Source organism: Sus scrofa, chromosome 2 (genome assembly GCF_054392235.1).
Source record: "Sus scrofa isolate SSC_HxYL_T2T_F1_AM1 chromosome 2, Sscrofa_HxYL_maternal_Yorkshire_Landrace_v2.0, whole genome shotgun sequence".
Taxonomy (NCBI): Eukaryota; Metazoa; Chordata; class Mammalia; order Artiodactyla; family Suidae; genus Sus; species Sus scrofa.
In genome coordinates, this window is record NC_139384.1 from 130,417,226 (window position 1) to 130,441,434 (window position 24,209).

A 24,209-nucleotide genomic window follows, 5' to 3' on the forward strand; every position below is an offset into this window, starting at 1 on the left:
ATTCAGTAACATTGAAATCTTGTCTTATGTCCTGTAAACCACACTCTCCTGGATTCTGTAACTCCTGGGGCCACTGTTTAGTTCACATACTCAATAAGACAAGCCATTTTTTTTGGAAGAGGTAGGGAGGGAAAAAAAGATTAAGAGATATGCTTCTTAACTCAGAGAAATCGGAGTTCTAATCCCAACTATTCCTATTCCTATATAGATCTATTCCTATATAATAAATTACCCCATTTATTAAATACCCTGAATACAGCCATAATCATTTATTGTATCTTACAGTTCCTGTGGGTGAGGAATTCAGACATGGCTTGACTGAGCTGCTCCAGTTTGAGGTCTCTCATGAAGCTGATGTTACATGTTGGCTGGGGCCAAAGTCGGCTAAAGGCTTTTCCGGAAATGGAGAATCCACTTTCAAGGTGGCTCATACAACTGGGGCTGGCTCTTCGGGAAGCCCTGAGCTTCTTTTTATATGCACCTCTCTCCACAGGATTGCTTGAGTGTCTTCACAGCAATTCAAAAGCTTAAGGCTGGGAATTCCTTAGTGGTCTAGTGGTTAGGACTTGATGTTTCATTGGTGTCGCGAGGGTTCAATCCCTGGTCTGGGAGCTGAGATCCCACATCAACGTGCTTCACACAACAGCCAAAAAAAAAAAAAAAAAAAAAAAAAAAATTGAAGCTACAATGTCTTTTCTAAGCTTACTTCTGAAGTCATACACCATCACTTGTGCCATATGCCATATTTATTGGGCGCAGAGAACAGCTCTGATTTCAACACAGGAGTAGATTACACATGTGTGGGACTATCAGGAGATAAGGATCATTAAGGGCCTTCTTGGGGACTGGCTACCATTGTTTAGCTCCGTCACTTGTTTTCAGAAGATTAGATCACCCCTCTGAGCACCAATGTTCTTATTTTTAAAGTGAGAATTAATAATAGCCTCTAATGTATATGAAATTGTTAAAGATAATACGTAAGTGCCCTTCACTTACTAGGAATTCGGTATCCATTAACCATAATGATAATACTGTCATCAACATTGTTAGATGATGGCTGTGATCCTGTGATTTATAATAAGACATGTAAATTTGGTCTTCCTTCCCTATACACTGCTCCTAAAATCCTTGCAATTTCTTAAGCAATAAGAGAAATGGGAGCATCTTTATTATTTTTTTGTCTTAGTTCTTGAAATAGCTCTAGAGCAATAAAGATAAAAATAATCTCTCTTGTTATTCACAAAGAGCTCCTTTTCACCATACTTGAGTTTATGTTAATCAGGTGAATTTTGGAAAGTCCCCAGATAACTACTTCGTAAGGGTTAGTTGCCAAGTTACCACGTGATTAGAGTGTAAGAACTTTCAGCCCCACCCTCCACGCTTCAGGGCCAATAATTTATCGACATGCCTGCATAATGAAGCTTCTAAAAAAACTCCTAAAATATGGAGCTTGGAGGTCTGAGAACTTCTGGCTTGGAGAACTCTGGAGGTGCTGGGAGAGTGGGAGCCTGGAGAGGTCCTAAAATTTCTGTACCCCTTTCTCCTACCTTGCCCTAAGTGTCTCTTCCATTTGACTCTTCCTGAGTTGTATCCTTTCATAATAAACTAGTAACCTAGTATGGAAACATTTTTTCTTTTCTTTTCTTTTCTTTCTTTCTTTTTTTTTTTTTTTTTTTTTTTTTTTTTGTCTTTTGTCTTTCTAGGGCTACACCTGTGGCATATGGAGTTTCCCAGACTAGGGGTGAAATCGGAGCTGTAGCCACTGGCCACAGCCATAGCAACGCAGAGTCTAGGACCTACACCATAGCTCACGGCAATGCCGGATCCTCAACCCACCAAGCAAGGCCAGGGATCAAACCCAAGTCCTCAGGATTACTAGTTGGCTTCATTAGCCGCTGAGCCACGATGGGAACTCCAAGGAAACATTTTCTGAGTTCTATGAGCCATTCACGCAAATTATCAAACTGGAAAAGGGGATCATGGGAAAGTCTGACCTATATCCAGTCAGCCAGAAGCACAAGTGACAACCCAGACTTGCAATTGGTGTCTGAAGTGATGGGTCAGTCTATGGGACTGATCCCTTTAATCAGTGGGGTCTGATGCTCACACTAGATAGTGTCAGAATTGAGTTAAATTGTAGGATACCAGGTAGAGAATTGGTCTGTGTGAGGAAAAAATCTACAGATTAGGTGATGGATGTGAAGTCTTAAGAGTGGTGTGTGTGTGGAATTCCTGTCGTGGCTCAGTGGTAAACGAATCTGACTGGGGACCATGAGGTTTCGGATTCAATCCCTGACCTTGCTCAGTGGGTTAAGGATCCAGCGTTGCTGTGAGCTGTGGTGTAGGTCGCAGATGTGGCTTGGATCCGGTGTTGCTGTGGCTGTTGTGTAGGCCAGAAGCTACAGTTCCAATTGGACCCCTAGCCTGGGGACCTCCATATGCTGGGGGTGCAGCCCTAAAAAGCTTAAAAAAAAAAAAAGAATAACTTAAATAATTTATCTTTCCCATATTCTCCATAGACTGTGAATATCTCAGATTTGGATATGAGATCATCAACCTCTATATCTCGAAGTACTTAATGTATCTGACAAGATCAACGCATTCAAGGTAATATGGCTCTAGACTCCAGGACTTAACGCATCTGGAGCCAAGGAGATGTTTAATAAATATTTGTTGAATGAATAAATGTTATATTCCAGTATAAACTCCAGATGAGAAAACTGAGTCCCAGAAGGGTTGGATTGGCCCAAGAGTGAACAGACAACAAGAAATAGAAATCTTAACTCCCCAAAATGCTTTCTTCAAGGACAATGCTGTTTTTACTGTGTCATATCATGCATGCCTAAAACATCTTTGTTTTAATAATACCCCATCTGTTCCTCTTTCGGCATTTGGCTACTTGAATGGAATTCTGAGAGCTTGTTTTTCTAGTTCTTAGTCTTCATGGAAACCATCACTGTTTATTCTTGATGAGACAAAGTCCCCACGGTATATTTGTTCACCTGGTCAAGCAGTTGCTTGGTCATAAGTCACAAATCTTCAGCATGCGTAGCTGATCAAGGACCAGACAAGCCTTCCCACTGAGATCTTCCTCTAGGATGCTTTTTACAAAGGAAAAATACATTGAGGACAAGAGCTCTCAAACTTTTTGCCTGGGACAGCTTTACCTTCTTAAACATTACTGAACAGCCCATACCGCTTTCGTTTATGTCAGATATATCCACTGATATTTGCTATGTTAGAAATTAAAACTAAGGAATTTTTAAAATATTTAACTTTCTAAAAAATAGCAATAGAAGATGGATTACGTCTTCGCATAAATAATAGCGATAATTACGAAAAATGAGTATATTTTTAAAACAAAAAAATAAATGAGAAGCAAGACATTGTTTTCTATATTTTGAGAATCTCTTGAATGGTTTAGGTAGCTCAACAGAAAGGAAGGCTAGATCCTCTCAGCTTCTGCATTTAGTTTGTGGTGATGATACTCACCATTTAGCCTCAGGAAACATTCCCTCATTCATGAGAGAATGAATGTGAAAAAGTCAAATAATGTCTTGGTATTCTTACAAAAGGGTCACTTTGATCTGTGACTCTATGCAAATGTATTGGTGATCCCAGGTTTTTTGTTGTCTTTGTTGTTCCTTTGCTTTTTTAGGGCAAATGGAAGTTCCCAGGCTAGGGGTCAAATTGGAGCTACAGCTACAGGCCTACGCCACAACAATAGCTATGGAGGATCCGAGCCTACACCACAGCAACCTACACCACAGCTCATGGCAACACCGGATCCCCGACCCACTGAGCGAGGTCAGGGATCGAACCTGCATCCTCATGGATACTAGTTGGATTCGTTTCCTCTGCACTGCAACAGGAACTCCAAGAGCCATACATTTCTATTGAAATACAAACAAGGAGATGCAATTAAACTATGTGTTGAGTTTTTGTTTTGAAAATGTATGTATTTTCATATTCCTATAACAGTGGTCCTCAACTTTCAGTACGCATGCTTAAGAATCATTTAGGAGGCATATTTAAAGAGATGATTCTGGGCTTCCTTCCCCAAAGCTACTGATATACTAAATTTCAGCTGAGATCTAGGAATGTGTGCTTTTGTTTATTTGTTTTCTTTAAGGAATGTGTAATTTTTTAACAAGTCACCACTCCAGTTCCTCTGTCCCCAGGTAATACTAATCCACAGCGGATTGCTTGAGAAAAATTGTTCTGGAGGAAAAAAAAATAATCTTAGTTATTTTGCAAAACGGAAACACATTTCAGTAAGATGAAATTTTAAAATCTGAAGTGAAAGAAAATACCTAAAACAGAGGGAGGTAACCAAGAATAGAAAGAGGCATTTCTTGTGATACACAAGGGCCAGTTCTGGTTATCGTACCAAGAATGTATATTCTTGGGAACATGTGGCATGTAGAATTTTCCTGTCTTTTGGATTTCACTATAACTAAAAGCCCCTTAAAGTCATTCAAACATGGTTCTTCAACCTATTAATAAAATATTTACTTTATGCCATGAAAGTGAAGAATACTTTTTTTTTTCTGGAAGGAACTAAACATATCCTTAGAGCTTATGAAAATATTACAAAAAAGTAAACATTTTAAAACAAGGACTTGGAACATGCATGAACATTAAGGTAACTCCCTTATGTCCACCACCAAGTCATGGAGGCACAAATTGACGTAATCTTCCCCAACTTATCCAAAATCCTTATTTTTAGATAATGTTGTTTCTTCCATATAAGTCTAGTCATTTGACTTGCTTGTCTATTTGGCTGAGAAGACAAATATGTTGTATTATTGTGAGGTCTATGAATAAATACATTAAATGTGTTAATATTTACCAATATCTACTAAAGTGCTGTTATTTCATTATTTTAATTTTATAAATTCTTTACTTAAATCTTAAATTTTTTTTTTGTGATGAAGAAAAGTGCAGCATTTATCACAGGTGCCAAATAATGAGTGCAAGTAGCTGATGCTTAAAAGACTGGAACTCCCTGGTGGATTTCAGGGAAGGTTTTTTTTTTTTTTTAATTTCATAATGATTTTTATTTTTTCCATTATAGCTGTTTTACAGTGTCCTGTCAGTTTTCTACTGTACAGCAAGGTGACGCAGTCACACATACATGTATTCATAAAAAATATTTTTTGAGAGTCCCCATCTATCTCCCCCCCCCTTCCCTCCTCTCCCTCCTTGGACATCAGAACTTCTGGCCTGTGCCAGGTTGTAAGCAAATTCTTCACCTAGATCTTCTAACCAATACTTAATCTTCACTTTTGTCCATGCTTCTGTTAAGCTTTTTGACTGAGATTTCAAATTTTCTGTTCATATTTTTAATTCCCAAGACTCTTGGAGATTTTCATAATTGTCTATCTTGTCATATATGGATATATATCTATAGTCCTCTTTTATCACACGAGAGTTGTTATAACGTTTGGGGTTCTTTCTTTTTGTTCTAATAACTGTTTCTTCAAGTGTTGAGTTTTTAGGAGTTCCCGTCGTGGCACAGTGGTTAACGAATCCGACTAGAACCAAGAGGTTGCAGGTTTGATCCCTGGCCTTGCTCAGTGGGTTAAGGATCCTGCATTGCCGTGAGCTGTGGTGTAGCTCGCAGACGCAGCTCAGATCCCGCGTTGCTGTGGCTCTGGCATAGGCTGGTGGCTACAGCTCCGATTCAACCCCTAGCCTGGGAACCTCCATATGCTGTGGGAGCGGCCCAAGAAATGGCAAAAAAAAAAAAGACAAGTGTTGAGTTTTTAGGTGAGGTCGGTGCCTCTCTTTAACAGTATTCCTCAAGTTGAGGGTTGTGTGCTTGCCTTTCTATTGATACCTCTGTATATACATATCTGTGGATTTGGCTTCTGCTTACTACAACCTGCTTCCAGGGATTGTGGGGTGGGACAGAACACGTGGCCAGGAGGAGGTGTCACGACAGATGTTCTCTGTGTGAGAGGTCTCCTCCTGTCCCTCCTTGAGTCAGCAGCTCTCTGTGGCGCTGCTGTGCTGTTTCATCCCCAGGGTCCACTGTAAGTGTCAGACACTGCTGCCACTGCTTATGTGAGGGAGAGAAAGGGGATGGGCTGACCCCCCCCCCTGCTGCTCTGCACAGGATGCCCTCATTAACACCTGTGGCCTCCTGCTTCACCTCATCTGGGCTTGCAGGTTCATTGAACTACAGTTAGATTTCACAGTTACTTATAACAGATTTCCTTTAAACAACAACCATTATTCTAGAGAATTCATCTAGCGCATAATATGAAACACATTTATGTCAGTATAATTATGATATTTGCTTTCCATTAAGAGATCTATGAGATTTCTTGAAGCCTCTTTAAAAATGTTTTTGCTTTATGACCTGCATAAATTGTTTTCTGGGTTTTTTTTGGTTTGGTTGGTTTTGGTTGTTTTTTTGTTTTGCTTTGTTTTTGTTTTTGTTTGCTTCTTAGGGCCTCACCTACGGCATATGGAGGTTCCCAGGCTAGGGGTCAAATCGGAGTTGTAGCTGCCAGCCACAGCCACAGCCACGCCAGATCCAAGCCACGTCTGCCACCTACACCACAGCTCAAAGAAACACTCCTATCCTTAACCCGCTGAGCAAGGCCAGGAATCGAACCTGCATCCTCATGGATACTAGTCGGATTTGTTTCCACTGCGCCACAATGGGAACCTCTGCATAAATTGTATTAAGAAACTTCTAGGAGTTCCCATCGTGGCGCAGTGGTTAACGAATCCGACTAGGAACCATGAGGTTGCGGGTTCGGTCCCTGCCCTTGCTCAGTGGGTTAACAATCCGGCGTTGCCGTGAGCTGTGGTGTAGGTTGCAGACGCGGCTCGGATCCCGCGTTGCTGTGGCTCTGGCGTAGGCCGGTAGCTACAGCTCCGATTCAACCCCTAGCCTGGGAAACTCCATATGCTGCGGGAGCGGCCCAAGAAATAGCAACAACAACAACAAAAAAAAAAAAAAAAAAAAAAAAAAAAAAAAGAAACTTCTAAAGAAATACGAAATTCTCAACTTACTGTTTTAAAAAGACAATGCTGAAGTTCCTGTCATGGCTCAGCAGAAACGAATCTGACTAGCATCCATGAGGATGCAGGTTCAATCCCTGGCCTGCCTCCATGGGTTAAGGATCTGGCATTGCTGTGAGCTATAGTGTAGGTGGTGGATGCGGCTCGGATCTGGTATTGCTGTGGCTGTGGCTAGGCCAGTGGCTATAGCTCCGAACCGACCCCTAGCCTGGGAATCTCCATATGCTGCAGCTGTGACCTTAAAAAGATTAAATAAATAAACAGGCAATGCTAGTCACTAATCAATTGCCTGATGGTATTTATAGATCTTTTTATTTATTGGTATACATTTCTCTCTAGAAAGTAGAATTAGAGCTTTGAATAAAGCCAGGAGATAAGCAAAACAGTTACGTCCAAACTCAGATCTAATTTTAAGAACTTTTGGTAGGAAACTATTACCATCATAAACAACAGCAACAAATAAGCTTGTCCTTTAACAGAATAGATCTTAAATATCTCTGTACAGTTTAGGGAAATTAAATGAGAGAGAGAAAAAGGCATAAACTCAATTTAATTTGATATTTTTAAAGATACATAGGGTCAGCTGAACAACAGCAGCCTTCCCCAGTGACTACACCAATGCATGCTGTGGGCATGGCCAAAATAAAATAAAATAAAATAAAATGCCTACTCCTAGTTGCCATTCACCTCCCAGAGTAAAGAGATGCCATTCACCTCCCAGAGTAAAAAGAAACCTATTGATGAATGTGGAGTGATTTAGATTATATATTCCACATGCATCTCAACTGAGGAATATACTAAGAACATTTCAAGCTAAAGAAAGCTTAAAAGAAGATGCAAGAATGATGAATAATGAATCTTGACAGACTTGTATTTGGCTGTATTTTAAATAAACAGTGGTAGAGTTTGTAATGTAAGTGTCAAATACAGAGTCTCAAACTGAAAAGTTGAAGACATATACAGCAAGTGAAAACTCTAAAAACTGTTTAGAATTAAAAATACCAAAGAATCTCAGCCAATAGGCATCAGGCAATGGCGTGAAGTAAGGGAAATATTCTAATCTTAAAGATCTCCTTTAAAGAGTGAAGAAGCAGGAGTTCTTATTGTGGCTCAGCAGTAATGAACCCGACTAGTAACCACAAGGACTTGGGTTTGATCCCTGGCATCACTCAGTGGATTAAGGATCCAGTGTTGCCACGAGCTGTGGTGTAGGTCGTAAATGTGGCTCTGATCTGGCATGGCTGTGGCTGTGGCTAAGCCGGCAGCTACAGCTCTGATTTGACCCGTAGCCTGAGAACTTCCATATGCCACAGATATGGCCCTAAAAAGACAAAAAAAGCAAGGGCGGGGGTGAGGAAGCAAAAACCTGAGAAAGGCAAAAGTAACCCTAAGTATCTTGGCTTTTATGTAATAGCAGAAAAAAATATGTAATAAGTAGGAGAAATTAGAAAACAACCTCCAGTGGAATGGAAATTTAAGTAAGAACTTCTAAAATGAGGGCCCTTTGCCAGGAGAATTTGGACGGAGTCTCAGTTTTATGCCCAAGGGCTCAGTTTCTTGGCTTTAAGCATCTGAACAGCTCAGCCTGAAGCCAGGATACTCATCTGGCCTCCAACTCAAGAGTGTGAGAAAAACCCACTGTAGAGTTGGAGCTGTAGGATGCATGGAGCACAGGCTTTGGAGTCAGTCATTCAGAACTTGATCTATATGTTCAGAAGTCTGCCACTTTGTAGCTTATCACTATCTGTAAAAGGGGGATAAAACGCACACTCATGACACCAACATCAAATGCTTTCACTGACATGTGGAATCTGAAAAAAGGACAGACTGAAGTTCTTTGCAGAACAGATGCTGACTCGCAGACATTGAAAAACTTATGGTCTCTGGAGGAGACAGTTTGGGGGGTGGGGAGATATGCTTGTGTTGCGGGATGGAAATCCTGTGAAATTGGATAGTGATGATCATCATACAACTACAGATGTGATAAATTCATTGGGCAAAAAAAAAAAAAACTATTAGCTGAGAGGTAGACCAAATTTCCAAAACTGAGTATAATTATTGACTTTATTGAAGTGATATTTTTGTTTAGAAAGAAATGCACCCTCACAAGGTTGCTGTGAAATGGGGTGAAATAATATGTGAATGTGCATGCAGAGCCTAGCGAAGGTAGCCATGCTGCAAGAGTGATTTTTATTTTTATTATCAGTCTTATTCTTCAGGGAGATTAGCTCAGCCTGCACAGATGTTCTGGAGCCCAGGGGCCAACTGGACTCAGCTGGTTAGCCAGGGACTTCGGTTTCATCCCCCTGACCCCTGTTTTAACTCTTTCCTATGTGACTTTGTTCTGTAATTCCAGGACATTCCAAGGACCATTCCTCCTGCCTGGAGATAGATTGGACTGGCTTTTTGAATCTCTCTTTACATGACTCTTTGGAATATATTTACATGATTTTGTTGATCTGTTTCCTTACATTTGGTGAAGTTAGGATAGCATACATGGATTAAAAAGAGACCGTTTTGTGACTATTCTGAAAAAAATCTGAAAATTATGAAGTAAAAGAAGTTTAAAAATTGAAGTTGGGTTTGAAAGGGAAGTATTCAAATGCTTCACTAAATATTTTCACTAAAAGTGAAATCTGTAAGTTAAAAACTAATTTTTTCCCCAGTTAGGACCACTGCAAATTCCTGCTGATATAGGGTATGGGTAAAGAAAGAAAGCATCAGACTCAAACCTAGACTTAAAATGTTGTCGATGGGGGAGTTCCCATTGTGGCTCAGCGGGTCAAGAACCCAACTATTATCCATGAAGCTGAGGGTTTAGTCCCTGGCCTCTCTTGTGAGTTAAGGACCCAGCATTGCCACCAACTGCAGTGTAGGTCATAGATGCAGCAGAGATCTAGCATTGCTGTGGCTGGGGCATAGGCCTGTGGCTAGGGCTCTGATTCGACCCCTAACCCAGAAACAAGGCCTTTAAAAAAAGACAAAATATTGTAGATGGAAAAAGAACTTGATGGTCCTGCAAACAAGGGCTAAATTAACATATGCAGACAAGTTTATATCTTGGATAAAGATAAAGCATAGCAAAATATGTAGGACTAGTTTTTAATGCACCCTTAAACCTACTATTAATGATTTGCATGGGGATTTTTTTTTTTTCTGAAACTAATTTGATAATTCTTTCCGTCATGTGCCTAAGAATGATACTCTGTTATATTTACTTCAAAACAACCTATTTACCTGAGTAAATTAAGTCAATCTCCTTATATGGGGAATATTTTTAAATGGAACTCATAGAGTGGAATGGTGGTTTCCAAGGGCTTGGGGAGCTGGTGAGAGAAATAGGAAAAAACTGGTAAAGGATACAAAATTTCAGTTGTAAAATGAGTAAGTTCAGAGGCTCTAACATGGTGACTAGAGTTGAGTAACGTTGGATTACATAATTGCAACTTGTGAAGAAAGTAGAATTTAAATGTTCTCACCTGTATACCACTGCTGCTAAATAGAAAAGGTGATGGCAGTGTTATTAATTCAATGGTGGGAATTCTTTCACAGGGTATACACATATCAAATCATCATTTAAATATATTATCATTTCACTTGTCAATTATACATCAATAAAGTTTTCTGTTGCTTTTCCCCCTTTTTTATACCGCAATACAGCTGGAAGAGAAGCAGTTATTAATAGAATGAAAAAATAATTAAGTGAATCTACACATTGTTATCTTGGCAATTGACACAGAATGGACTCTCCTGTGAAACATCTTCCATCCCATTCCTGACTGCATTCATTTTCCCTTCAGGCTGTACTCTACTGACAGCAGTGAAATTTGGTTTGATAAGAGAATTAATAAAAAGCAGATCAGCTCATAAATTCCATTTCCCTATGAAACTACCCCAAATCAAACAATTTTATCTTTATGAGATATAGTTCTTTCTGACTTATCTGTGGTAGATATATATTGTCCCTTCTTCCTGGAGCCTGGTGGACATGTCAGAGTCATCTTTGATTCCTTTCCACAGATTCTCCTTCCAGCCAATCCATGACTACATTGTATGGATTCGGCCAGGCCAATGGCTCCTCCCTTCCTTGGCCTCTGTCTGTTCAACCTCAAACTCCTAATCCAGATCTCCCTGTCAAGACTTCTGCAGAAGCTTCTAAAATGACCCTTCTGGCTTTACTTCTCTCCTTCCCCCAACCCAATTCACATCAAGAACCAGATAATGGAGTTTCCACTGTGGCTCAGCGGGTTAAGAACCTGACATAGTATCCATGAGGTTGTACGTTCAATCCCTGGCCTCACTCAGTGGGTTAAGGATCTCGTGTTGCAGTGGCTGTTGCATAGGCTGGCAGCTGCAGCTCTGATTCAACCTCTAGTGGAATATCCCAGTAAAAGCTGGTAAAAGAGCAAAATCAGAACTCAGGTCTCTTGTTTGAGTATTCTTTCTTTCTTTTTTTTTTTTTTTTTTTTTTTTGTCTTTTTGCCATTTCTTGGGCCGCTCCCACGGCATGTGGAGGTTCCCAGGCTAGGGGTCAAATCGGAGCCATAGCCACCGGCCTACGCCAGAGCCACAGCAACGCAGGATCCAAGCCACGTCTGCAACCTACACCACAGCTCACAGCAACGCTGGATCGTTAACCCATTGAGCAAGGGCAGGGACCGAACCCGCAGCCTCATGGCTCCTAGTCGGATTCGTTAACCACTGCGCCACAACGGGAACTCCTGAGTATTCTTTCTATTCCTCCTAGAACAGGGTCGTGATAGAAAAATGAAGTCCAAGGAGAAACAGACTAAAACTCAGAAGAGATACTAAGAAATAGTGTAGGCATATGCATCATAGCAGAACAAAGTCCCAATAATAGTAACACAAGTGGTATGAACCTGCAGGGTATTATACTTAGCGAAATAAGTCAGAGAGAAAGACAAATACTATATGGTATCACGAATATGTGGTATCTGAAAATAAAACTATTGAATATAAGAAAACACAAATAGACTCACAGATATAGAGAATAAACTAGTGGTTAACGGTGGGGAAAATGCAAGATAGGAGTAGGTGTTTTAGAGGTACAAACTACTATGCATAAAATAAATAAACTACAAGAAAACTTTGTATAGCACAGGGAATATAGGAAACTTTTTCTTTTTTCTTTTTTTTTTTTTTTTTGGCTTTTTAGGGCCATACCTACGGCATATGGAGGTTCCCAGGCTAGGGCTCAAATCGGAGCTACATCTGCTGGCCTAAGCCACAGCCACAGCAACGTGGGATCCAAGCCCACTGAGCGAGGCCAGGGATCAAATCTACAGCATACCTCATGGCAACGCTGGATCATTTAACCCACTGAGCAAGGCCAGGGATTGAACCTGTGTCCTCATGGATGCTAGTCATATTCCTTTCCACTGAGCCACAACGGGAATTCCAGCAACATTTTATAATAACTATCAATGGAGTTTAACCTTTAAAATTTGTGAATCACCTGAAACTCATACAATATTGTATATCAACCAGACTTCAATTTAAAAATTTTATATTGGAGTTTCCATTGTGGCTCAGTGAGTTAAGTACCCAACAGTGTCCATGAGGACATGGGTTTGATCCCTGGCCTCACACAGTGGGTTAAGGAACCAGTGTTACCGCAAACTGTGGTGTAAGTCAAAGATGCAGCTCATGTGGTGTAGGTTGCAGATGCGGCTCGGATCCTGCGTTGCTATGGCTCTGGCGTAGGCCAGTGGCTACAGCTCCGATTGGACCCCTAGCCTGGGAACCTCCATATGCCGCGGGAGCGGCTCCAAGAAATAGCAAAAAAAAAAAAAAAAAAAAAAAAAAAAAGATGCAGCTCAGATCCTGTGTTGCTGTGGCTGTGATGTAAGCCTGAAGCTACAGTTCCAATTTGACCCCTAGCCTGGGAACCTCCATATGCTGTGGGAGCGGCCCAAGAAATGGCAAAAAGACAAAAAATAAATAAATAAATAAATAAAAATAATAATAACAAAATGTAATCTTCTATAGCATTTTTTTTCATTTAATATCAGCTTTCATGTCTTTCATTTGTCTTGGACCAAACATTGAATTAGATAACTGCCTGAGCTGGATGACATCAGATTAATATTTTATGGGATGACATCAGATCAATACCTCATAGCATGATTTCCCCAAGTGTAATATACATCCACTGATATATGCGAAATGATTTTGAATGGTACACAGACAAGTAATTTTTAAAAGTTGATTTTAATTATGTCAGAAAAATGTATCATTGGCAAATCAAATCCCTGATTCCATGAGAATTTTTGCTTCAGGCAATGCTAAAGTGGAAATCATTAAAGAACCAATAAAACTTTAATAATAATATAGTGAGATGTATGACATTCACATTTCCACATGGAAGTCGCCCAGCTGCACTAACACTGTGTGTGCCTTTCCCCACCCAGACTCTGCAGGGAGGAGGAGGGACTCATCTGACTACATAGAGTGTGGGAGAAGAGCTGAGCATGCGCACTTAGCCCCCTTCCTCAGTCCTGCAGACTGTTCCCTGCTCAAGGGTGCTATTCTTGGAAAAGGTGTATGAAGGGAAAGGGGTTGGGGAGAAGGCCTGACGTTTTCCAGCTGGGCCAGCACCTAGATAAGTGACTAAATCTGATCAAGGAGTGAGAGAGATATTAGCAAACGCACGTGGCTACAGTCCTAAAGCCACAGGCCCCAACCAACATTATCAGCATCAGAGCTCGTATTTTCAGTTCTATATGTCTGACTCAGAAGAGTCTCTCTCAACTTGTTCCAAACTCAGGCCCCCTGATCCTCTCAGTGTGTGAAGCTACGAAAGGAATCTCAGAAATATGGGTGTATACATTCCATGAAGACAGTGAACATGGATTTGGTTACTCTCTGTATCTCATCTCCCAGCACATCCCAATGATTAAGACTGGGTGAGAGTTCCGGTCACGGCCCAGCAGTAACAAACCCGACTAGTATCCATGAGGACGAGGGTTCAATCCATGGCCTTGCTCAGTGGGATAAGGATCCAGCATTGCTGTGAGCCGTGGTGTAGGTCACAGACACAGTTCGGATCCTGTGTTGCTGTGGCTGTGGTGTAGGCTGGCAGCTGTAGCTCCAATTCGACCCCTAGCCTGGGAACTTACATATGCCACAGGCATGGCCCAAAACAGACAAAGAAATAAAAAATTTTAAAAGGCTGGGTAACAAATGACCCCAAAATATAATGATGTAAAGCAACCATTTGTTATGCTTATAATTTTGAGCATAATTGTAATTATGAATTCAAACAGGGCACAGAGGGGATGATTTTCTTTGCTCTCTGTTATCTGGGATTCTCTGAAAGCTCATTTACTCACATGGCTGGCAGTTAATGCTGGCTGTTGGCTGGAGACCTCGATCTCTGTTCTCATGTGTCTCTCCATGTGATCTTTCTGCATGAGCTGGTTTGGGCTTTCTGGAAGCACAGCGGCTGGGTTCCAAGAGTGGTCATGCTGACAGAAAGAGAGACTGAAAATAGGTGGAAAGTGGTAGTCTAGCCTTGAAAACCATGCAGCATTATTTCCACCACATTCTATGCACTGAACCAGGTTTGAGGAGGGAAGTGGGATAGGTTCTGGGAAAGCCTGTGGGTCTAGAGGTAGTGCTGGAGCCATTTTGGAAAATATAATGTGCCACACAGAGTAGCAGGGTCTAAGAGAAATTGTCTTCCCCTTATCAAATCTGTAAAATTGCTGTTACAAGACTATGCTACAATTTGGTCATTGCATACGATATTGTGGGTCTATGAAGTGATTCCTCTGGATTATTAATCAACTCTGAAGAAGGTCTGTCCTTCAGCATGGAAATAAGAAAGGGGTTGAGGTGGGCACCAAGGTGGATGAGTAGGAAGAAAATGAGAATAAAGCACACAGGACACCACTGCCCTGTGGGAGAGAGGAGGATGGCACTTGACCCATGGAAACAGGCTAGAACATAGAAGAAAAGAATTCAAAGGAGTTGTCTGTGAAATTGTCTTAGTGGTATAGTGAAGTTATTGTAAGATCTCAATCTTTATATTGAAAACCTTTGTATTGTGTGCAATTTTTTTTTTCTTTTTAGGGCTGCACCTGTAGCAAATGGAGGTTCCCAGGCTAGGGGTTGAATCATAGCTGCAGCTGCTGGCCTACACCACACCCACAGCAACGCGGGATCCTTGACCCACTGAGTGAGGCCAGGGATGGCACCCACATCCTCAGGGATACTACTCGGGTTTGTTTCTGCTGCACCACAACAGGAAATCTGCAAATTTTTTTTAACGAAGTGATTTTTTGACCAATATTTTATTATGAACAAGTGTCAACCTATAGCCTAAAATAATTTAGTCTATTTGGAATTAATTAGAATTCAATATATATTTACAGGCCTTTTTTGAAGTAAAAATTCAAATTTATTTATTTTAGTATGAGTTAATGTCTCTTAGTATTGAGATAGCGCAATGTTTAGGAGTTCTGAGGCGCATAGCTTTATTCTTGCTCAGCCAAAGTGATGAAGTGGGAGCAGCATCCTCTGGACCCAGCTGGGTGGTGGCCACAGGAGTTGGACTGGAAGAAGAGTCTCATAGAAAGGCAAGGCTTGAGGGCACAGAATGAGACCTGCTTGGCTTCACCTGGAGATGCTGCCCATGCATTAGATCCCAAAAAACCTCACTAACCTTCAGATGTAACCTTGGAGCATCACCTTTCTGTTACATATATTCATGATGAAGTTCCAGTCCCTACCAGCATGATTTTGGACCCCCAGTACTTGTAAAGCACCATCTAGGTATTTTTGAGAATATGCAGGATGCTCTCTTGTGTGTGTAACAAACTGCCTTTGTCCTTTCTTGCTGCCTCACCTACTGATTTTGCCGTGACTCATGAAGCATACTGAACCCGTCAGTGTGTCCCCAACTCTGGCCTCAGGGAGAGGACACCACAGCCCTTCTGTGAATTCAACCCCAATTTTCCCTTGATCCCTGAGAGCCCTGTAAAGACTAAGTTAAGGTGAACAAGGCATTACTGAGAGCTTGGGCACAATGAAATGAACTATAGGAGTTCCTGCAGAGGTTAAGTGGGTTAAGACTCTGGCGGAAGCAGCTGGGGTGGCAGTGGAGGCATAGGTTTGATCCCTACCAGGTGCAGTGGGTTAAAGGATATGGTATTTCTGCAGCTGCAGTGTAGGTCACAGTTGTGGCTTAGCCTGGGAACTTCCCTATGCTGTAGGTGTGGCCATAAAAAAAAGTACCATGTATAGTACATAGCCTCACAGTCCTGCTAGATATGGTTTCCTGAGACCCCATGCTCAGACCTGCTCTGAGGCCTCTTAGAGGGCTGCCTCCTGCCTCCACCTGGAAGGAGAAACCTGGCTTCCCTGCAAAAGTCCTGAGATTCATATCACATTTTACACTCTTCTGCTGGGCAAGAAGAAGGAGTTTCTCACATCCTGTTGGTCTGTGGCCCAGCATCTCTTTCCCTCAGCCAGAATCTGCCTCTTCCCAGAAGGACTGAGAGAAAACAGACGCTCCCTTTAGGACAAGCCTTCCCCACCCTGTCCACCACTGCTGCCTCCCGGACATGATCTGGTCCCTTGGCTCCAGCAGGACACTCACAACAGAAAACACGTCCAACAGAAATACCTTGCCAAAGTCTGGCATGTTCCGTAATGACGGCCGGATGGCTCCCCAGCCAGTCCGGTTCCTTTCAGCATCTCCTGCAGAGCAAGGTGACCATGACCATGACCATGACCATGTCTCTCCTCTAGTCTCCTGTGGACTCCAGCTTCACCATACACACCGTCTACACAGACAAAAGATCCCTTTACTCCAAAGTAACAATAACGACTAAAAAGACGTAAACCTAAATCGTATGACACCCAGAGCATTTAGCTTATTTATCATAATACCTGAATAGAGATACATGAATACATCACAGTTTTCTCAAAACAAAAATGTGGGAGCTTTTTGACTTACTTTTTTTTTTTAATCGTATTTATGTTATGGAAAGACTGTCCAAAGATACTGGCCAAGAACAAAAATCAGTCTTGAGCAAAAGTAAGTCAGAAAGTTCTAACAACTTTTAAATCACCTTTCCCCCCAATTTTCTATTGTCCTCAACGTTTCTAAAAATATCAGGTTATCCCATAACACATATTTGTCTTCTATCTGACAAAGAATTGAAGGCTTTCCGTGATTAACACATGCTTGGGTACTCACTACTGCATGGTGATAGTTAACTACTGTATTTGTTGATGACAACATGTATTTTGAACCTCTGATAAGTTCCTGTTGTCTGCCAGAGACCAAGAAAGATTGTTGTATAACCTGCCATAACAGCGAAATGCACGTCTTCAGAAGGAGGCAAAACTAAGTGCATCTATCAGCTGCAGAGTCTGAAGAGGCTCATCTGATCCCAGATGATACTGTCTTCTATTCTTACGCTACTTGTGCCCTTTTGCTCATGATTTGGACCTTTTCTGCCTTAGAAACCCAGGTGTTCACAGCAGATTCTTGCCCCATGGTCCAGTTGACTGCAAGTCTATGAATCTGAACCTGGCTTGAAAAAAAAAAAAATACCTTTTGACTGGGCATTCAGTTCACAGCAGCCAGCCTCTTATTCAACTCTGGAAGCTGTATTACTTTATTTTTCTGTGAATCAAATTAATTCCAACTCTTGGCCAGTATTCTGCCAGGCTGGTGGGAATTCACTTTTAGGTTTTTATTGGAAGCAATTCCTTCCCTGACTCAGAACTGCACAAGAATTCAAGAAACTTATGTGATGCTGAAAAAGTAAATATTCTAGGTTTCAGTTTATCTTTGAGGTCACTGATAGGCTTATTGCTTAAATCTGTATGGTCCCTGGAAATATCCTGCTCTGTGCCAAGGCTGGAGGCACCGGTTCTCAGAGTCCAGCCCTCCTGGGTGCAGCATAAGTGAACTCTTTTCAAAATACTTCCACGGAAGAGGGCACAAGTCCTTCTAAAAGATACTTCCTTTTCCATTCAGCTGTCATTCACAATCCCCAACCTACACAACTCCTGAACACTTGCCATAATTTCTCCAGTTTAAGCTTGGGGGCGGGGGGAGGCCAGGAAAGATTGTCCCAAAGTCACTTCTTTGTCCCCTTAGGCAAACTCAAAGACAGACAAAAATCAAGGGAAAAAAAAAAAACAAACCTCAGTGGCCCATAATCTTTCTGATTTCTGTAAAGCAGCAAAAAAAAAAAAAAAAAAGAAACAAATTATATTCCCTTAAAAAAAAAAAAAAGTTGCTACAATTCAAAACAAGAGAATTAGCTGGGCCCATTGAAGAGAGGTCCCTGTTTTCAGGGCAGTTCCTTGTTATCTGGTAGTAGAGCAAAGACAAACAAATTTCTATAACCTAGAGCAGAATATGTAAATGTTGTGTTGATGAAAAATTTATCAGTTGATTTAAGGAAGAAATGGAAAATTTTATTCGGGATAAATATGAGGATTATAACCTAGGAACAACATCTCAGAAAGCTTTGAAAACGGTTTCATCCTTTAGGAATCATGGTGCAGTTGGCTAAGGTTTTTTTAAGTTCATTTTTCTTTTTAGAGCTGCACCTGTGGCATATGGAGGCGCCCAGGCTATGGACTGAGTTAGAGCTGCAGCTGCATGCCTATGCCACAACAACAGCAATGTGGGATCCTTAACCAACTGGGTGAGGTCAGGGATCAAACCCACATCCTCACAGACACCATGTTAGGTTCTTAACCTGATGATCCACAGCAGAAACTCCTGGATATGTTTTTTGGAGACAGTGGGCTATACATTAAATGAGAGTTACACAACCCAGATCTAAGCCCCTTATAAGATCTGGAAGAAATGTTATCTTCTAAGCTGTCTTGTTGGTGCTAGCAGAATGTTGCTCTTTAAGGTTGAGCAGGCATTTCTGCCTATGGCAGAGGTTTGGTTGATGCATAATGCAGATACACAGTGCATAGTAGGGGGGAGAGAGGAGGATAAAGGGCAGAGAAAAAAAATTCCTGTTTAAATTTTTCTTGTCTTGCCAAAAAATGTGGATTTTATTTCATAGTGTCAAGAAAGTGAAAATGAAATTCTAGAAAAGCCCAAAGATGGAGAGATTTTGTCCCACTGGGGAACTTGTGAAGGAAGTGGTTTTTGATCTGGGCCTGAAAGAGTTGTTGGAATTACCCTCAGAAGGTCAGGTACTGGGACAGAGCGCATTTTGGGCAGGAGACAGGAGAGCAAGGCCAGTGAGGTAGCAAAGTGTTATTTGTCTAGAGAACAGGGAGGCCTAAGATCCAAATGGAAAATCTGGCTCATCTGGGCAGAGGAACGGGGAATGGGGAGGAGGGGGCAGGAGCTACATGAGTTGTAGTCCTAGCAGGAGCTGGGATGCAGCTCTAACAGGCTCTTGCAGTCATGTAGACTTAAGAATGAGTATTAGACAGATGTGAGCAACTCGAAATGCCATTACTCCAGATCCAAGCCTCATCTTATGCAGGCAGGGGAGGGGTGATGGGCTAGTGTTGCTGCTGGAAGAGCAGGGGCCTCTGGCTCCTAATAAGCCCCAAGAGAAATGCCTTTCCTTACGTCCTAGGGGCTTTTTCTGTTCACTTTAGAATATGAGGGTATTTGACACTTTTTTTTTCTCCCCTAGGACTGCATGTGTGGCATATGGAACTTCCCAGGCTAGGAGCTGAATCAGAGCTGCAGCTGTAGGCCTATACCACAGCGATAGCAATGCCAGATCCAAGCCACGTACCTGCAGCTCATGGCAATGCCGTATCCTTAATTCTCTGAGCAAGGCCAGGAACTGAACCTGAGTCCTCATGGATACCAGTCAGGTTTGTTACCACTGAGCCACAACAGGAACTCTTGACACCTTTTATTTTCTATTTCATGACTTACTTAGCTACGATTCTGGGACAGTGTAAAAAGCTCACTTGCCCCCGTCACCTAAAGCTGTAATTCTGGTGGAAAATTTTGCTTCATGGATTAGAAATGGTGGAGGATATTTACATATTGGAGGTTTCCTTGGGGCACACCTATGAGTTTTTCTGTAAATGCCTCTATCTTTGGAGTTATGGTGTGTTTTGTAAGTTTTATTAGTAATTAAGTGAAAGAAAAATGACTACAGTTGAATTGTTTAAATTGATGTTATCAGGGGTAAAAAGGTGATGGAGATTTAGTTGCTATGATCTTTCCTTCATTACTTCACCAAATATCTGCTGGGCTCCCAAGTAGTAAAAATCAGTTGATTTTATCTGCCCAGGACTTAGTCTTCCCTCTCCCCTTTCTTCTCAAAAGAGTATTCAGATTTCCCTTGGTGACCTTACCCATTCCTCCTCCACTAATCCATTTCACTGGGCGATACTGGTTCCACCCCTGACTCCAGAGGCAAACAGATGACCCAGGCCAGGGCCGAGCTCACACGCTGCTGCCCACAGTGAATGGGCCAGGGATGTGCATATGATGTAATCAGAGCCCATACAGCTAAATTCCAAAATTTCTATGGAAAGACTGTAAAGAAATAAACCCTTATCTTGCCAAAATTGAAATTGAAATTGTAAACCTGGAGATAGGGGGAATCCTCTTATACCACAAGGGTAGGCCTCAAAGTCAAGAGAAGTGGTGGGCAAGGTAAGAGTACTAAAAAGCTCTTTGGACCCTTTGACCCACTCGTGCCTGAGGATCCCCTGGACTTGAAAAGTACATGAGCACATTTTCTTCAGGTCACTTGGATCACATTTTGTCGCTTGCAACTGAGTGAGTCCTAATGAAAATAAGCTGGAATACTGGTCTGGTGCCACGGGGGTGTAACCATGACCGCAGGTGCCGAAGACTATAACCTGTGCTCTGTTAAAAAACTAGGAAGAAAGCACAGATCACTCCCAACTTTGCTATGACAGAATAATTAATTGGATCCCCTTGAGGGAAATACGACTGTCCCATCCAGCTTGAGGAGTTCCTGAGTATTTCTCTTTTAAACTATGAAGTCAGGAACCAGTTGACAGATTTCAGACAAGAAGGCCACAGAATCACCATTGAGTTGGCCACATCATTAACTTTCTGTCCCTGCTTAATAGTTTTTCTCTCCTGCCAAAGGTCCAGTGTGTCCTAGGTGGAACCAATGTCTATTTTGGTCTTTCCATTACCTAGCAATGTGTCCCTGGGTAAACTGTTTGATCTGCATCTGCCTACATGTCCTTATCTCTGAGATGGGGAGGGGAGAAATAATATCCCTATTTTACTCTTAAGGATTTCTCTGAAGTGACAATAACGTTTTTCTAAACATGTAAAGGTCCAGTAACAATAAAAGGATCAACATGTGTACTTAAATACTCTAGGCAAACTTTGTCTTTATTTTGAGTTGGCTGAATAGCCTTAGATACAGAGGCTTGCTGTCAAATGTTTAACAGACTCTCTTGAAGAGAACAGCTTTGATTTGTAATATTGACCGATTGCCACAGTGTAAATATTCCCACTAGAGCCAATTTAATCTATCAATCAGCTTGTGAAATTCCTCAATATTGACTCCCATGGGGTTGTGTGAACCTGCCCTGGCATACCTCTGCTCAGGTGCAGTGGCTAACCTTAACCTCACCTGCCTCAATTTCCTCATTCATCAAAAGATTTGTTTGACTCTATGCTCACTCAGGTACATTTCCTCTTCATGACTCCAAGCTAGCATTATTTTATTTTATTTTATTTTATTTTATTTTATTTTATTAATTAATTAATTAATTTATTTATTTTTGTCTTTTTGCCGTTTCTTGGGCCACTCCCGCAGCATACGGAGGTTCCCAGGCTAGGGGTCCAATCAGAGCTGTAGCCACTGGCCTAACCCAGAGCCACAGCAACACGGGATCCAAGCCGCGTCTGCAACCTACACCACAGTTCACGGCAACCCTGGATCCTTAATCCACTGAGCGAGGCCAGGGATAGAACCCGCAACCTCATGGTTCCTAGTTGGATTCGTTAACCACTGAGCCATGACGGGAACTCCAAGTTCATCAGTGAGATGAGTCCTGCATGAACTTATTATAATTACACCTTCATCTGCTGAAAGGGGCATCACAGTGATCTACTGTTGTAATGACGCTTTTTCTTCTTGTCATATGTGCCCAGGAGGCTAATCAATCTTCCGTTGTATTACATATTACATTATATATAATAACTATTATACTATACTATACTATACTAACTATTCTATTATAATTGTAATGCACATATAACTTCCTAATTCTATAATATTTCTATCCCTCTTGTGCAAGTAATTTTTCTGGTTGCACTTTTAGGTAAATATTGCATGAACCACTATGGTGTATGATATACAGACACAAATATGTTAAGCCGATCACCACCTCCTTGACCTTGTATAAGGATGTCCCTCAGACGACTGACTGAGGCTTACATCAGTGCTCAAAACCACATTCAGTAGATCTCTTTACATCTCTCTGTGCGTAACTCCAAAAGTAAACAAAATGCCCCTCATTAAGCAACCTGAGGCATGTTTTCAAATAGTACATGAAGCCATCACATCTTCAACCCCTCAAAAAGCTCAGTGACTAAACCAAACAAACAATCCGTCAAGCTCTTCTATTGAACATGGGCAGAATCCTAAATTGACTGTGACTAGATCATTCACTTTCTCACAGACTCAGGGGACTTCCTGTTGGTGTTAAGTAATCTCTGTCAGTGTCAAGCTTCTGACAGCGCTGGAGGCCTCACACGAACACACTTGACCAATGAACAGTGTGGAAGTGGTTGAAAAGTGATGACATCAGGTGACAGGTTCTGCCCTGAAGGGGTCCTCTTCAGCCAGGGCAGCTTGCTATGACCTCTCTCTGTTACCTCATTTCTCGGGGCTGAGTTATCTTGCTTGTTTTGTAATCAAGAATGTCAACTACTATTTGTGGAATGACTTCATATACATGGTTATTCATTGCAGAATTGTTTGTACTTGTAAAAGGTTGGAAATCACGTCAAAGTCCATTGGTACAGGACTGGTGGACTAAACTATGGTACATTCATACGATGTAATACCAGACAGCCAGCCATCAGTCAAAAAGGAAGGGGGAACTTTTTAAGATTTTATAAGTGAACTGCACAAACTTGAGAAAGCTACTATGTTGTATAAACAAGGGGAAAAAGTAAATGAGGAAAAAGAAGAAAGTGGTACCATAGGTTAGGTCACATCTAGAGAGGAAAACTGAGAGCCTCGGATGGGAATGAAAAAGATACTTTTCACCATGTGCCTTTCATATAGCTTGCATTCTCTCTGACAGTTTTACCTAGTCCAACACACACACACACACACACACACACACTCTTCACTCACTTCTCTCCCACATACACTTTCTTTCAAGAAGTAACTTCATGTGGGAAAATACACATTTACTATTTTAACTATTCATAAAGCTGCAGTTCAGTTGCATCAAAGACATTCACAATGCCGTGTACCTATCACCATTAACTATACCTAAATCATTTTCATCAATCCCAACAGAAACTCTGCACCCATTAAACCCTGACTCCCACTTTCTCCTACCCCTTAGCCTCTGGTAACCTCTAGTCTACTTTATTTCTCTGTGAATTAGCGTACTCTAGCTATCTTGTCTAAGTGGAATCACACATTATCTGTCCTTCTGTGTGTGGCTTATTTCACTCTTCTGCATACGCTTGTAAAAGAAAACATCTCCCAACAAGATAAAATTGTGAAAGTCTGCAATGTTTTTCATGTGTTTAGAGATAACTGACCTTGTGAAACATGTGGACGTGCCTCGGACAAGGTAGCATCAGCTTTTGGTGTTTTCCTAGAAACTCCACTATAGCTTTTAAAAGGTTAACAAGTAGCCCAGCTTGCGAATGCCTTCCTTGCTCTGAAAATGAAGTGAAATAGCCACCATTTACCACAAGCCTTGGAAAAGCCTCACATTTGCTAGGTTGGGGTCCCTAACGGCCTTCACAGGGTCCAGGGAATTGGACCTGAAATTGTATGCAAATTTGTCATGTGCTGGCCTTTCTGGAGCATTTTTTAACTTTTGAAGATTTTAAAAGTGGTCTCTGAGTCATGAAAAAGAACAAGACTAAGCACCATTGCTAAATGCTGTCCCTTCCCATGAAACATAGATAAAAGCCCTTCTTTCATCAACCAATTTGTCTAAGGACA

The 24,209-nt window shown here is 41.4% G+C and overlaps 1 long non-coding RNA gene across 2 annotated transcripts in view; it reads right to left on the bottom strand.

The window, feature by feature from the left end:
* Positions 1-23,921, bottom strand: part of LOC100522542 (uncharacterized) — a 120,416-nt gene extending 96,495 nt beyond the window's left edge. Inside the window, exons 1-5 of one of the 2 annotated variants that reach the window (XR_014838605.1) lie at positions 23,798-23,919; positions 18,223-18,249; positions 16,688-16,847; positions 14,391-14,541; positions 284-633 (exon numbers count right to left, since the gene is read on the bottom strand). This is a non-coding gene — a long non-coding RNA (uncharacterized LOC100522542). Of the gene's footprint in view, positions 1-283; positions 634-14,390; positions 14,542-16,687; positions 16,848-18,222; positions 18,250-23,797 lie in introns of both variants that reach the window. The other variant, XR_014838604.1, reaches the window with a different exon arrangement.
* Between the last annotated feature and the right edge of the window lie 288 nt (positions 23,922-24,209).